We start from the raw sequence: 17,896 nt of genomic DNA, 5'->3' as shown, positions 1-17,896 counted from the left end.
GTCGTCAATATTGGGTGGTTAGGAGATAGTATCAAACGGTTGATCCAGGACAGAGGGGACGTTTTTAATTGGAACATATCGCATAGAAACAAGAATATCACATTGTATTGAGATGAAAGAGCGAATATGTGACATGCGCCTTTGATACTAATGTTTGCAAAACGTTAAATAAATGTTGACGTTTTGTATGCAGTGTTCTTGACTTTTTGCTTTTAAACAACTGTAAAGACCCCATGGAAGATCTTTATGAAAGTAAATTATATAGATTAGACAAAAAGTAAGAGTGTGTCTGAATCGGCAGCCCTGCCCTTCGGAACTTATCTAAAGGTTCCCCACAGAGTGAAGGCGTCCATGTTTGTTAGTAAATAAAACTCATATAAAATAATGTCACTTGTGCAAATAAAACGCCTTTGACTTCTACCGTTAGGCACAGCGAGTACGGGGAGCGACTGTAATAAACAGTACAGGTCGATGGAGAAGCTTTGTCCACAAAAACTCTCAATGTTATCACACAATGATACGTTCACTTCATTACCTCCAGTCTAATGACTTTGTAGCTAATTTTAACTTTCACCTCTTTTTAAAACCATTACCAGCAAATACGGGCGACGGCGTTAATCTTAGGAACGCTTACATTTGCTATAGGTACATCCTGTATGACAGGGCCTATGTATACACACCCTGACGCAACTCTGGCCTGAAATACATTTCATGGATTTTCATGGAATGGATTTCTTTTAAAATATGTAAATTATGATATTTAACGAGGGAAATTATCATTAGGGGTCATATCAGCCAGGAAGAGCTCACATCGTCGTGGTCAAGTGAACCACACCGTCGTGGTCAAGGTGAATCACACCGTCGTGGAGAGTAAACCACACCGTCCTGGTCAGAGTAAATCACACCGTCGTGGTCAGAGTGGATCACACCGTCGTGGTCAGAGTAAATCACACCGTCGTGGTCAGAGTAAATCACACCGTCGTGGTCAGTCAGAGTGAATCACACCGTCATGGTCAGAGTAAATCACACCGTCGTGGTCAGTCAGAGTGAATCACACCGTCGTGGTCAGAGTGAATGACACCGTCGTGGTCAGAGTGAATCACACCGTCATGGTCAGAGTAAATCACACCGTCGTGGTCAGAGTAAATCACACCGTCGTGGTCAGAGTGAATGACACCGTCGTGGTCAGAGTGAATGACACCGTCGTGGTCAGAGTGAATCACAACGTCGTGGTCAGAGTAAATCACACCGTCGTGGTCAGAGTGAAGCACACCGTCGTGGTCAGTCAGAGTGAATCACACCGTCATGGTCAGAGTAAATCACACCGTCGTGGTCAGAGTAAATCACACCGTCGTGGTCAGAGTAAATCACACCGTCGTGGTCAGAGTGAATGACACCGTCGTGGTCAGAGTGAATCACAACGTCGTGGTCAGAGTAAATCACAACGTCGTGGTCAGAGTAAATCACACCGTCGTGGTCAGAGTGAATCACACCGTCGTGGTCAGTCAGAGTGAATCACACCGTCATGGTCAGAGTGAATCACACCGTCGTGGTCAGAGTAAATCACACCGTCGTGGTCAGAGTAAATCACACCGTCGTGGTCAGAGTGAATCACACCGTCGTGGTCAGAGTGAATCACACCGTCGTGGTCAGAGTGGATCACACCGTCGTGGTCAGAGTGGATCACACCGTCGTGGTCAGAGTGAATCACACCGTCGTGGTCAGAGTAAATCACACCATCGTGGTCAGAGTGAATCACACCGTCGTGGTCAGAGTGAATCACACCGTCGTGGTCAGAGTGAATCACACCGTCGTGGTCAGAGTGAATCACACCGTCGTGGTCAGAGTGGATCACACCGTCGTGGTCAGAGTGAATCACACCGTCGTGGTCAGAGTGAATCACAACGTCGTGGTCAGAGTAAATCACACCGTCGTGGTCAGAGTGAATCACACCGTCGTGGTCAGAGTGAATCACACCATCGTGGTAAGAGTGGATCACACCGTCGTGGTCAGTAAATGTGATACTCGCGTGACATCTTATAAACAATCAATCTACCTCGATACGTGACAGTAAATGTGACAATCAATCTACCTCGATACGTGACAGTAAATGTGACAATCAATCTACCTCGATACGTGACAGTAAATGTGACAATACGCACGCGACATCGTGCCTATAAACAATCATTACGGAATCTTTGAAGCATTTCACAACAACGTAATTTTAGAAGCGTCGCTGGCTTTGACATCCGTGCCAATTACTGCCTTTATCTCGTTAATATTGCACACCTATGAAAGCTTCAGCAGTAAAACAAGAGTAGCTTTTCTCCCACTGACATGTCTTACGAGTCACACGTATGATAAACTATCAGTTTAAGTCTCCCTGTGGAATTATAGTGATATACTGGTTTATTAATTCTATGACAACCGTTTGATTGATACAGTGTCAATGCACTAGGCATCACTTTATTAATATAATACATCGATAAATCTGTCAAAGCATGTTGTTAATTATGTTTTAAACAGTTTATATCATATGAGACCTTTAGGCAGATCGCAGACATATGTAGTATGGCCGTACGTCTGTTATAATGTACAATATGTTGTACGTGAACAAGATTAGAGTTATACGCTCATCGCTTCCAACACGTGTTTCCTTTGATATTATCGTCACTTCCAACACGTGTTTCCTTTGATATTATCGTCACTGTTTCCTTTGATATTATCGTCACTTCCAACACGTGTTTCCTTTGATATTATCGTCACTTCCAACACGTGTTTCTTTTGATATTATCGTCACTTCCAACACGTGTTTCCTTTGATATTATCGTCACTTCCAACACGTGTTTCCTTTGATATTATCGTCACTTCCAACACGTGTTTCCTTTGATATTATCGTCACTTCCAACACGTGTTTCTTTTGATATTATCGTCACTTCCAACACGTGTTTCCTTTGATATTATCGTCACTTCCAACACGTGTTTCCTTTGATATTATCGTCACTTCCAACACGTGTTTCCTTTGATATTATCGTCACTTCCACCACGTGTTTCCTTTGATATTATCGTCACTTCCAACACGTGTTTCTTTTGATATTATCGAAGCTTGAAAATGTAAATGTTGGCCAATGAAAGCCGCTCCAGTAGACTTTGGCTGTGACATTATCAATCACTACACCGCCGAGACAGGCAGTAGAATTACCATTCGGAGCTGACCTTTTTTAATACGTATATAACTACATACCCTTTCTGTTGCATAACACAAAGAGAGGGGTTGTTGTATCAGAAATGTTCCTCCAAGGACAGATTTTCAGATAGCACAATCAACGTTTATCAATGACGAAGTCGTTCTTGTCAATGGATTACTGTTTGATAAGCTATTATGTCAAGTTTTTTTCACGCTGAGCATGTTAAAAGCTGTGTTCATATAGATAATATATTTTTGTCTTGGTGTCATAGATGTATAGAATGGCTTAATTATCTGTACTAGAGAATAGGCAAGTACATGGAAATTAAGTGGTAACCTTCGCCAAACAAGAGCCGATCGAGGTACAAATTAGAAAGGAAGAGTACATGGTATTTATATCAATCTTGCGTTAATCCACAGTATCATTGGTGTAGATTTCCATCGTATCTGATGACAGTAGCGACTTAAGTTCCGGATATGACGTAATTTCAGTGCCTACAACGTTATGTTCCGTTAGGTTATCGAAGGCACAGGCGCTTGCATAGAAAATATGACTTTCAATTTTTTTTTGATATGACAGTGGTATGTGTAATCTGTTAAGTACAAGTTCAGCTTAACAGATTACACATACCACTGTCAAAAAAAAAATGAAAATAACATTTTCTATGCAAGCGCCTGTGATCGAAGGTTCTTTGTCTCTCTTCACGTCCAATAGTTCACTGTCGAGGGCTTTCAATACAGCACTTGTACGACTATTTTTGTACCCACTTTAGATTCTATGTTGTAGTTTTTAAGACGTTAAGTAGTGTATTATTGTTGTATGTTAGTAACTGCCTGGTATCAGCCTGAAATTGATACATCTTTTTTCTGACCGTTTATAGGATTTTTAAAAAAATAAGCAAACGCATTTATTTCGGAAATAGCTCATAAACGACACGGCTTCGAAACCTTATGAGTGAAAAAGACTTTAGTCACACAACAAAAAAACTATATTGGAAAGTCGTGATTGGAGAAATGACATTTAAATGCGCTATAAACTACGTGTGACCACTGGACCTAGTCAATTACACAATGCCCTACTCTCTGTCGGCGTTGTTTTCGACATTTACTGACAAACGAGGCTGTTTACGCATTAAAATGCCATGTACCCCCTATGAATTTTCTACTATTGATTTCAATTCAAATGAAATGGGATCTAGTTTTTTGTGTGGATGTTATTTGGGGTATTCCTCGGTCTACTATATACCAGTTGTATCGATACAATGTAAGTAGTAGTAGTATTAAGTCCGAGTCTAATTACTCTTTGATGAGGTCTGTGAACCTATACCTGTAATCCGTGTCGCTGACGTGGTCATATAACGCATGTCCATTATAACACACATGACCGTGTATCCAACACACACCAGAATATCTTAGACAGCAGCAGACATGTGACATCATGGTATTCCGTATCACGACTGGGCAATTCATCATTATGCATCTCCCGCTTTTTTGACGCTGCACAGAAAAGATACAGTAGTTTTCTACACAGAAGTCCTTTCCAGCAAATACGGCTATAGTTACTCATATCTAATATCTATTTACTGTTTTGTATATAATTATAAAAAATTAAAATCATATTGATATAAACTTTGATAATGAATATTTCATATTAACTATATGTTACTAATGTAAAGTTTGATATTCCATCATTTGTCTCGCTATTGAATATAAACATAAGGTATAGATACATTTATATAGATAAGGAATTATCAAAAATCGCAGCGTTGGCCTTGACATAATAGAAAATAAATCTAGTTTCTATTTTTCTTCAACATAAAAGTATTGGTGTACTAAAGATCGGGTTAAAGTTTGTTCTGGGATTAAGGATACTTTCCGTGCACGTGGTGGTGTCCTTTACACAAACAATGAATTCCCTCTGTTCCAAAAAATACAGTTAATGTATAATGATGTACACACAGACAAACGACGTATAGTCGTGTTTTACTTTTAACTGGAATCTCTAGGGCTAGGTAGTGTAAACATATCACGGTCTGTCGTAATAAATGTTGTAATGTATCCTAACCCAAACGCCCTCTCGCGGATTCCTGCCGATTTCACCAGATTTATTGGGATCTCTTCGCTAAATTCAAGTGTTTTACCGGTCCCTATTAACATTGGAGACCACCTCTTCAGATAAACCGTGCTACAACGACAGATACTTAGTTATTTGCACGAAGTTGAGCGTCTCCATGTTGACATACACGAACCAATTATGTTATTTCAACAGTTTACAAGGGGTTTGACTTTTCAAAATATTATATTTCTGTAACATACTGAATTGATCAATAAATCAATATTTTCATTACCGACAATAAAGTTCACGACATCAATATAAGATGTATAGGTATCTACTGTACCTACTGTATCTGGTGGGACACATGAGATGTAGGAAGACGACGGAAGTCTCATTGTGTGTATACGACAGTAATACCGAAGGTATCTACTGTTATTCAATGTAGTAAGTGGTAATAAGTAATGCTATTCAATGTGGGAAGCGTTAGAAATTAATGTTATTTAATTAGTAAGCGGTAAAATGTGTTTAGTGTAGTAAGCGGTAGTAATTTATGTTATTCAATGTAGTAATTAGTCGTAATTTATGATTTTCAATGTAGTAAGTGGTATTAGTTAATGATTTTCAATGTCGAAAGCGATATTTATTTATGTTATTTAATGTAGTAAGCCGTAGTAATTTATTTCATTCAATGAAGTAAGCGGTAGTAATTTATGTTATTCAATGTACATGTAGCAAGCGGTGGTAATTATGTTATTCAATTAAGTAAGCGGTAGTGATTTATGTTATTCAATTAAGTAAGCGGTAGTTATTTGTTATTCAATGTAGTAAGCGGTAGTAATTTGTTATTCAATGTAATAATAAATATTGTTCAATGTGGTAAGCGAAAGTAATTGATATTTTAATTAGTAAGCGGTAATAATGTTTTTAGTGTAGTAAGCGGTAGTAGTTTATGTTATTCAATGTAGTTATTGATAGTTATTTATGATTTTCAATGTAGTAAGCGGTATTAGTTTATGATTTTCAATATCGTAAGCGGTATTAATTTATGTTATTCAATGTAGTAAGCGGTAGTAATTTATTTCATTCAATGTTGTAAGCGGAAGTAATTAATTTGATTCAATGTAGTAAGCGGTAGTAATTAGTGCTATTCAATGTTGTAAGCGGTAGTAATTAGTGCTATTCAATGTTGTGAGCGGTAGTAATTAGTTATTTTCAATGTAGTTAGTGGCAGTAAATAATGTTTTTCAATGTAGTAAGCGGTTTAGTTTATGCTATTCAAGGTAGTAAGCGGTAGTAATTTATGTTTCCCAATGTTGTAAGCGGTAGTAATTAATGTTATTCATTGTAATAAGCGGTGGTATTTAAGGTCGTTAAATAAGTTATACAACATATGTAACGATAATCAATGAAAATAAATGATATAAATTAAAACAATTTAATGAAAGTAAACGTTAGTAGATAATGCTATCAGTAAAACCATTACGAAAGACAATACTGTATCTAAAAGTTAGTACATATAAGTTAGTATCATACATGTAAGTAGCCGATGCTAGTTAATATTGATGAATGAAATATTCTGATATACAGATGTAGTATTATCTTATGGTGATACAGTACACATTGTGTACGACAGTTGTTCAATGAAGGGTGTGACGGAAACTAATACTGCATGTAAGAACACGAAGAAAAGCTAAAATAGAAAACAGGAACAAAACAGAAGCTTATATTGAATACAGGAACAAGACAGAAACTTTTATTGAATACAGGAACAAGACAGAAACTTTTATTGAATTCAGGTAAAGTTATAACAGGTGATATGGAGAGTAGGTTTATGGCAAAAATAGTATGAAAAATTTTGATTCTGAAAGTGTGAATACTGTACATTCTTATAATAACGAATAAAATATCATTCAATTTTGCAATTGGTGATAATAAGGCTTATAAAAACTATATTGGAAAATGTTTTGAATTGTATCGCTATTTTACGTTTCATACGAGCACAATGTATGTGGTAGGTTCCATTATTCAGTCATTCAATCGGCTATTACCTCGTCGTTACACTGATGTAAATTACAACATGTAGGTAAGGTGTTATCGACCATGCTATTTACATGGACACCCCTGTATATCATGTTCAGTGTCTGCCCCAACTCACACCTGTCTTATATACTCTCCTTCAAGTCGTCAACCTATTGGATTCGTCACGTCAAAACACGTGTGAATCTTTTTCTCGTTTTTCTGACTGTCGTTTTCACCGTCTGGCCCATATTTCTGATAAGGCACAAGATAGGGTAATCCACCTCACAAAAAACAACTTCACAAGTGTGGCCTTTTAAGTTTTCATTGGTTAAAATTACCGAAACTGTTAAAAAGTGAATCGTGGTATTTCCTTTAGAATTGTGGCCCAATTTCACTTACCGTAGAGAAACTAACGGGTGAACACTAGCGGGCGCTACACCAGATCGGATTAGTAGCTATACCCATGTGGGTTTGGATCCCCACCACAAATATTTGGATATTTGACCTACTCGGAGGCACTTTCAAACGTAGATATTGCGAGCAAAAATCTGAACCGTTGTTGACACATTGACAAGATATAGAAGTTAAGCTTCAATATTTACGATTAACGATTGTGCTATACACTTAGTGTGTGTTAAATAACAGCTAATTATTCCGATCATGTGGTGCTCTCGGTACCACGAACCCGTCTAACGCCACTCACCACCACCACACCAATACCTACACATGGTGAGGTACTGGTTTGATTTGTTTTAATTACTGTGTGGTATGTTACCTATTGTCCTTATGTAGCCTCATGTGACTTGTTCATTACCACGGCCACCAGCTGATACGTATTACACCTGTGGTTTACAATGATATGGAGACAAAGTGTCAGCAGAAAAGTGTGATTAAGACCTCTTCTCAAAACTCATTATCACTTGGTAAGTTATCATTGATTTTTCTAAACGTCTTTCTTTGACATTTGTTTGATGTCAAGTGTGGATATGGAATAGGTGGCGTAATGCATGTAGATATAAAAACCTGAATGTGATAGCCTACATTTTTATTTGCAGAAATGTTTTTTTCTTTATATATAGATTTACATATGATTGTTGTGTACATATTGTATATCACATTCCTTGCGAGGTTTACGGTATATTACAACTATAAAATGATATGTTTGGAGATAACTATACTCTCGGTAACAAATAGGGAAAACATTCATTGTCAACTATATCCCTACTGTTTTATGTAAATGTGCCGTTTATATGACAGATATTTTGTTTTACCTGCATTATTTATTTTACCTGAATCATTTATTTTTACCTGCATTGTTTATTCTACCCCTATTGTTTATTTATTTGTATTGTTATTCCTATAAGGTAGTAACTGTATTATAGACATTGGATTAGAAATGATAGATGATGCGTGTTATCGATAAATTAACACTAGTGATAGATTGAAGGATGACTAGGGATGTTAGCATCACATTTGTTTATTCGGTTATATTGGTGTCAGTGTCAGGTATTGAGATAATCTCCTCCATGTATTTATATTACTTAACACATAAGCAGGGTCGTGCCTCATAAATATTTCAAATGTGGCTGATCCCGGGGTGATAGCAGTAACCATTACCCTTATTGATATAGGTAGGATAGTGGAACGTTGATTCTATTTTAAATCCTTTATAATCGACTTTTTCAGGTTCTTTATCCCATTGTCATATCAGGACGTGATTTGAATGGGATTAGTTTTGATAAAGTGTATCACTATTTAAAATGTGTATATCAAAATAAGATTATCGGCATTTTGATTGATCCAGGTGAGTTACAAGCTCGCCAGCTCGGGTCTGACTAGGATTGTAAACACGATGAATCGGCTAGAAATGATAATGTACAGGAGGTAATGTTAACGTTATAAATATGTCGTCGGAGAAGTTTTAAGTAAACTTCTGTTATCGACACTTATTGTCAAAATTTAACAGGCTTTGATCTGTTGTTGATATAGCCCTGAATTGCTGGCATGGCGACTTCGGTTTTCTATTATTCTATTATAGACATCTCTTCTTCTTGTCTATAACAATAATGCTTCCAACATATCTTTGTCACTATTTTGAGGAAGATTATATCATTGTCACTATTTTGAGGAAGGTGGTATCTTTGTCACTATTTTGAGGAAGGTGGTATCTTTGTCACTATTTTGAGGAAGGTGGTATCTTTGTCACTATTTTGAGGAAAGTGGTATCTTTGTCACTATTTTGAGGAAGGTGGTATCTTTGTCATTATTTGGAGGAAGGTGGTATCTTTGTCACTGTTTTGAGGAAGGTGGTATCTTTGTCACTATTTTTTAATCAAAAGCGTACGACCAGTGAAATCGCTTTTATATTAATTCGTTTATATGTCTGTCGTCGATGAAACAGAAGACCTTATCCTTCCGGATCACATGGTCCTATTTTCGGAATGGGTGTTCGTGTAAATCCTCCCCATCTTATCAAGTTTGTGTTTCGGTATGCTCTTATTAAATAAGTTGTTTGAAAATAACCCTACACATCCTCTGCTCTTTTTCATTGATATCATTATTTAAAGGTTTCTTGAATATGATATTGATATTATGAAAGCAAAAATTGAAACTTGTTCCAAGCTCTAGATTATATGCAGTGAATGAAGTAAGACTTGTAACCAGAACAGCGATGGTCATACCTCAGACATAGGTATAGTCCGTAGCACGTTAGCGACGCGAGGGAGTGTCGGGTCTTTGTTTTCCATTAATTACCACGTGTCGATACGTGGATGATGTGTGGTATTAACCCATCACTTTGTCAGTACACTGTTGACCTCGCTGTCGATTCCAGATAATCCAGCCATTCTCCCCACTCACTTACCTCCATTAATCTTTTGTTGATGTCGGGAATTAATGTGTTGTATCAAACTATAATCTAGCGGTTTCAAAACTTTCGGTTTGATGGATAGACAAGTAAATAAGAATTGAGAAACCGAATCAGTCGTAACGCCCCTCTCGTTCCTACTGTACACAATCAGGCCCTATTGATCCGCCACCAACTCTGGGACGTGTGTAAATACTGACTTGTGACAGGTGATGGGGGCCATATCTCCTGTACTTCTCCCATCTACTGGACGTTAACGGACACCACGGACTGGTAAGTTGATGCTATTATAAATCATGTTATTAATGGATATTGGCATTCCTCTACGTTAATTAGACTCGTATTTCAAGACTTGTTACTCTGTTAGTGATAGTGAAAATATGTAGCTAAGATTATACGTTTTGCGATGTGAAAAGGGTTGTAATACTTCAATGCTCGACAAATCTGAATAATCTAGTAGAGTCTACTTCTGAAATTACAACTTTAATGAAATAAAATGTTTTAAAACGGATACGGTATCCTAGATGCGACATGATAACCCTTGTCTGGTCCATATGTTTGACGTGTTTATAGCAGTATACATCCTCACGTTCTCAGGCAGGTGATTGACTCCTGATTTAGCATAACTTTTCCTAATTCATACAAATTGTATACTACATACACTATCAGTCTTATTCAGGAATTTGGTACCAAATTATAAATCTTAGATTTCTTCTTCAGTTTTTCATTGTTCATGTAGTTTATGCTAATTTATTAAAATAAAGGGGAAAAGAAAAAAAGATAATACATTGCATATTAAAAATGCACGAATTTCCAATAACAATGTTTTCCATACTACGAATCCACATAAGAATCTCATTCAGAAAACGTGCTGGGATTGAAAACTACTTATACGTATGTTAATACAATTGGAAACGACATGTGTTTTCTTTGTCGATAGATATTAGTTTGTCCATATTTTATCTATAACACATGTGGTATTGGAATGTTTACAGCTATTTCCTTTCTTCGGTAGAAGTATTCCAACACTCCCTACTTATTCCCTACATCTCTTTCAAATGATCCTTCATTCCAATTTTCAGTTTCATAATGAGTCGTGTCAACTTCATAGGTAGACGGTGAACTCTTTCACTTCGATAACGGTTGATCTTGTTACGTGTAATTGTTGAGTCACATTTTAACGCCGGTGAAGTCTGTAGGTTTTTCGGTATTTTAACTTATCTTTTAATGTTGACCAGCAAATTAATGATGAATATGTTTTATCTGTTGGCAAATAATTTAAGTGGTTATGATGCTCTCCCTGTTGGCAAACAAATCAAGTGTTCGTGGTACTCTCCTGTTTACAAAGTAAGCAGTCAGGAATTTCTCCTTGCGTGGTTCGTTAAATGTTATAACAGGTTGTCAGCATGCCTAGTTTCAGAAGCTGAGATTACACTGGTATTTTTTTTTTACATAATTTAATCAGTAATCTTGATACTTTTTTTTACCTTTATAGTCTCGTTCGGTTGTTGTTTTCTGTTCGTTCTGTTTATCTTAGGGGTCGGATCTTTATAGATATTTGTAATAAATGTCTCTGTCTCGCATAAGCAATATACTAAATATAAATGTGAGTGTAATTATAGAAGAAATAGTGGCGGTTATGGCAATTGGCCGACCATTTTCCTGTCCGTGGTGTACGTATTTAGCAGATATGGTACTATTAAAGTACAGAAGATAAACAGAAGGTTACTTGTACTGCTTACTTTGGGTTGATGTTGCCTTCTTTAGTACGGACAAGAGTAACGACCCGGCATATCTTCCTTGCCTTCTTTATTACGGACAAGACTAACGATCGGGCATTGCTTCCTTACCATATTTGGTATGGTCAAGACTAATGACCAGACATAGCTTCCTGCCATATTTGGTATGGGCAAGAGTAACGACCCGGCATATCTTACTTGCCATGTTTGGTATAAACAAGACTAAAGATCAGGCATTGCTTCCTCGCCTTCTTTAATACGGACAAGACTAATGATCAGGCATTGCTTCCTTGCCTTCTTTAGTACGGACAAGACTTATGATCAGGCATTGCTTCCTCGCCTTCTTTAATACGGACAAGACTTATGATCAGGCATTGCTTCCTCGCCTTCTTTAATACGGACAAGACTTATGATCAGGCATTGCTTCCTCGCCTTCTTTAATACGGACAAGACTAATGATCAGGCATTGCTTCGTTGCAATAAAATAATTCATCAATCAAAATGGAAGCTTTACCTGAAAACCTTGTAGTTGAAATAATAATCAAAGCGTTACAATAGCCCGTATCAATGTGTATTATTATGACTGGTGTTTATAATTGTCTATTTGATGCTAAACTCGACTAATGTGTACTTTGTTACCCTATACATAGGTATCAATTTCTCTATGTATTCTAACTTATCGATACTTTTGTTTACCTTTACTTTGTCAAATTACTGATGTTGTGGATAGATATTGGTGGTTTGGTTCCTGAAACTACATCATGTTTGAGTTCATTAAACAGAAAACAATTTTACTATTTATATAGGTTTTGGTTATTTAAATAAGACAATTGCTATATAATGTTTACCGTTGTATAACGACAGGTAGAGTTTATAACGGTATAGGGTAGACTCTCTATATATTTGTGGTGTTATTAGATGTGACCATGGTATAACCCATTGTTGACAGGCGTAGGTGACCATCTATTAATGTCGGTATCGATCATTGTCATACAGATTTACGATCACGTGAGGGACAGTACAAACACTCAATGATCGATATACGGTGACAGCAACGGGCATTACTCCGACAGGTGTGGTAGTGATGTATATTGTATATGATGCGCGTCCACTAGGAATGGTAGTGATGTATATTGTATATGATGCGCGTCCACTAGGAATGGTAGTGATGTATATTGTATATAATGCGCGTCCACTAGGAATGGTAGTGATGTATATTGTATATAATGCGCGTCAACTAGGAATGGTAGTGATGTACATTGTATATGATGCGCGTCCACTAGGAATGGTAGTGATGTACATTGTATATGATGCGCGTCCACTAGGAATGGTAGTGATGTACATTGTATATGATGCGCGTCCACTAGGAATGGTAGTGATGTACATTGTATATGATGCGCGTCCACTAGGAATGGTAGTGATGTACATTGTATATGATGCGCGTCCACTAGGAATGGTAGTGATGTACATTGTATATGATGCGCGTCCACTAGGAATGGTAGTGATGTATATTGTATATGATGCGCGTCCACTAGGAATGGAAATGATGTATATTGTATATAATGCGCGTCCACTAGGAATGGTAGTGATGTATATTGTATATAATGCGCGTCCACTAGGAATGGTAGTGATGTATATTGTATATAATGCGCGTCCACTAGGAATGGTAGTGATGTAAATTTTATATGATGCGCGTCCACTAGGAATGGTAGTGATGTAAATTTTATATGATGCGCGTCCACTAGGAATGGTAGTGATGTATATTGTATATAATGCGCGTCCACTAGGAATGGTAGTGATGTAAATTTTTAGCCCACCATCATCAGATGGTGGGCTATTCAAATCGCCCTGCGTCCGTGGTCCGTCGTCCGTCCGTCCGTCCGTCCCTCCGTCCGTCCGTCCGTCCGTCCGTCCGTCCCTCCCTCCGTCCCTCCCTCCGTCCGTCCGTCCGTCCGTCCGTCCGTAAACAATTCTTGTTATCGCTAATCCTCAGAAAGTACTGAAGGGATCTTTCTCAAATTTCATATGTAGGTTCCCCTTGGTGCCTAGTTATGCATATTGCATTTTGGGACCGATCGGAAAACAATATGGCCGACAGGCAGCCATCTTGGATTTTGACCATTGAAGTTTGTTATCGCTATTTCTGAGAAAGAGCTGAAGGGATCTTTCTCAAATTTCATATGTTGGTTTCCCTTGGTGCCTAGTTATGCATATTGCATTTTGGGACCGATCGGAAAACAACATGGCTGACAGGCAGCCATCTTGGATTTTGACAATTGAAGTTTGTTATCGCTATTTCTAAGAAAGTACTGAAGGGATCTTTCTCAAATTTGATATGTGGGTTTCCCTTGGTGCCTAGTTATGCATATTGCATTTTGGGACCGATCGGAAAACAACATGGCCGACGGGCAGCCATCTTGGATTTTGACCATTGAAGTTTGTTATCGCTATTTCTAAGAAAGTACTGAAGGGATCTTTCTCAAATTTCATATGTAGGTTCCCCTTGGTGCCTAGTTATGCATATTGCATTTTGAGACCAATCGGAAAACAACATGGCCGACAGGCAGCCATCTTGGATTTTGACAATTGAAGATTGTTATCGCTATTTCTCAAAAAACACAGAAGGGATCTTTCTCAAATTTCATATGTAGGTTCCCCTTAGTGCTTAGTTATGCATATTGCATTTTGAGACCGATCTGAAAACAACATGGCCGACAGGCAGCCATCTTGGATTTTGACAATTGAAGTTTGTTTTCGCTATTTCTGTGAAAGTACTAAAGGGATCTTTTTCATAATTGTTATGTAGGTTCCCCTTGGTGCTTAGTTATGCATATAGCATTTTGAGACCATTCGGAAAACAACATGGCCGACAGGCAGCCATCTTAGATTTTGACCATTAAAGTTTGTTATTGCCATTTCTGAGAAAGTACTGAAGGGATCTTTTTCAAATTTCATATGTAGGTTCCCCTTGGTGCCTGGTAATGCATATCGCATTTTGGGACTGATGGGAAAACAACATGGCCGACAGGCAGCCATCTTGGATTTTGACCATAGAAGTTTGTTATCGCTATTTCTGAGAAAGTTCTGATTGGATCTTTCTCCAATTTCATATGTAGGTTCCCCTTGGTGCCTAGTTATGCATATTGCATTTTGAGACCAATCAGAAAACAACATGGCCGACAGGCAGCCATCTTGGATTTCGAAAATTGAAACTGGTTATCACTATTACTAAGAAACTAATGAAGGGATCTTCCTGAAATTTCATATGTAGGTTCCCCCAGGCGCCTAGTTATGCATATTGCATTTTGAGACCAATCGGAAAACAACATGGCCGACAAGCAGCCATCTTGGATTTTGACAATTGAAGTTTGTTATCACTATTTCTCAGAAAGCACTGAAGGAATCTTTCTCAAATTCCATATATATAGGTTCCCCTTGGTGCCTAAATCTTAAATTTTATATATAGGTTTCCCTTGTTTAAAAAGTACTAGAGGTTTCTTCTGAGTTTACACAGATTAGTAAGACTTAGAAGAAGAGAAAAGTAGAGAAAAGATCAATCTGACATGGAACCTATAAAGAACATTCAATGGTGGGCGCCAAGATCCCTCTGGGATCTCTTGTATATGATGCGCGTCCACTAGGAATGGTAGTGATGTATATTGTATATCAAGCGCGTCCACTAAGAATGGTAGTGATGTATATTGTATATGATGCGCGTCCACTAGGAATGGTAGTGATGTACATTGTATATCAAGCGCGTCCACTAGGAATGGTAGTGATGTACATTTTATGTGATGCGCGTCCACTAGGAATGGTAGTGATGTATATTGTATATGATGCGCGTCCACTTACTTCAACGGTTGTACTGCTAATAACTTTTTTTTTCGCTAGAATTTAAAACTAAAAAAGCGGAGCAAATTCAAGACATATGACATGTTTGATATTTGTGAATTAGATAACTCATTTATTTTGTCACTCAGCAATAAAACACAACACTGTTCTTACAAATGAAGTATGTCTATGTATTTGAATTATGAATATATGTATTTGCACGAGAGACAATTCCTAGAGATACTGAAGTGAGGAAATAAATGACACCCTTTTCTTTCTATAGTAAAACTTTAATACATTACCTGATGTTACGCTGAAGGTATGTAGATAGAATCAATCATTTTTATATTTCTCGAATAATCCTAAAAATGATGCAAAAACAAAGAACATCGACATAATAACGAAACGACAGTTCAAAGTCGAAATCAATAAAATGAAAAACGATATTAAATTGAGGCAAAGCTATAAATTTGCATAGAGATTCCTTAAAGGTGCAAAGAGGATACGACCAGGTACACCGATGGAGTAAGCGCCATCTGGTTCATCTATGACATCCGTCATAAATATCAAGGTCAAATCAAAGTCACAATCTCAACTGAGAGTTAGGGAGGTGACAACGGAACCACTAGACATGTCAACATACATCATACACGTCGACCATAAAGCCTTCTCGTGGTCTATATAAGGAAATTGATAGAATTTTCGTTTCGATTTTTTTACGGCATGTACGGAAAATCACATCGACACTTGATATATGATTCGTTGCTACATAATTTTTTAAAGTATTCTATCAATATATTTTGAAACACCTTAGATAATATTCAGTAATTATCACAGTTCGGAGAGTATCAGTCAATGACAAACTATATGAGTCTGTCCTGATTGTAATATATTTTGGTCACATACAAACAGGTGGTATCTATAGAATATCGAGAAAACTTAACACTCTCACAAAGCCAGATCACTTCTGTTGTTTAGCCAGATAACGAAACATGAATATTTCATATAAATAACTTACCAAATCCCCACAGCTGTATTTTGCCGACAGAGGATATGTCTGTAGGTAGATGAATGGTAATTATTTAACTTGTATGTCTATTGTCAACCGCCACTACTGCATATTAAAGGACATTTTTCCTGGTGAAAAATTGAATTTAACACTGGCTAGAATGGCCATACATTTTGTTTTGCAACATAAACAGATCAAATGCGAGAATCATATTCAAATAGGGTCGTTAACAAGTGAAACGTAACGGTTTAGTATAAATCCCATAGGGCAGTCAATGGTTTCCTACTGTATATACTGTCAATAAAACATGTTACTGATAAACTAGAATACTGATATCAATAAAATATGTTACTGGTAAACTAGAATACTGATATCAATAAAACATGTTACTGGTAACTAGAATACTGATATCAATAAAACATGTAACTGGTAAACTAGAATACTGATATCAATAAAACATGTTAATGGTAAACTAGAATACTGATATCAATAAAATATGTTACTGGTAAACTAGAATACTGATATCAATAAAACATGTTACTGATAAACTAGAATACTTATATCAATAAAATATGTTATTAGTAAACTAGAATACTGATATCAATAAAACATGTAACTGGTAACTAGAATACTGATATCAATAAAACATGTTACTGGTAAACTAGAATACTGATATCAATAAAACATGTTACTGGTAACTAGAATACTGTCAATAAAATATGTTACTTGTAAACTAGAATACTGATATCAATAAAACATGTTACTGATAAACTAGAATACTGATATCAATAACATATGTTACTGGTAAACTAGAATACTGATATCAATAAAACATGTTACTGGTAACTAGAATACTGATATCAATAAAACATGTAACTGGTAAACTAGAATACTGATATCAATAAAATATGTTACTGGTAAACCAGAACACTGACTAAAATACTGTTGTTTCAAACATGTTTGAGGATGAACCTTCTTAAAGTCTGAAAATTATTCGCTTATATTTGATAAAAACGTTCAGAATCTGGGTTTGACGTATATTTACATAGTTTAGGTCGTGGATAAACAAGATCTGCTTATCATTTCGGAACACATGGTCCTATTCAATCATATAATATTTTATTCCTATTTCTCCTCTTTTTTTTTCGATTTTAAGTTAGCGATACGATTTCATGTTTCTTTGATTTCG

The 17,896-nt window shown here is 36.9% G+C and overlaps 1 protein-coding gene across 1 annotated transcript in view; it reads left to right on the top strand.

Annotated features, from left to right (window-relative positions):
• Nucleotides 1-8,010: 8,010 nt before the first annotated feature.
• The window catches only part of LOC117328831 (protein inturned-like), a 44,568-nt gene continuing 34,682 nt past the window's right edge, over nt 8,011-17,896 (top strand). Inside the window, 1 exon segment of the mRNA XM_033886403.1 lies at nt 8,011-8,185. The gene's annotated coding sequence lies outside the window, so the exon portion shown is untranslated.

Source organism: Pecten maximus, chromosome 6 (genome assembly GCF_902652985.1).
Source record: "Pecten maximus chromosome 6, xPecMax1.1, whole genome shotgun sequence".
In the NCBI taxonomy this organism is placed as follows: Eukaryota; Metazoa; Mollusca; class Bivalvia; order Pectinida; family Pectinidae; genus Pecten; species Pecten maximus.
The sequence above is the reverse complement of the archived record's forward strand: the minus strand, read 5'-3'. Positions and strand labels throughout refer to the sequence as shown.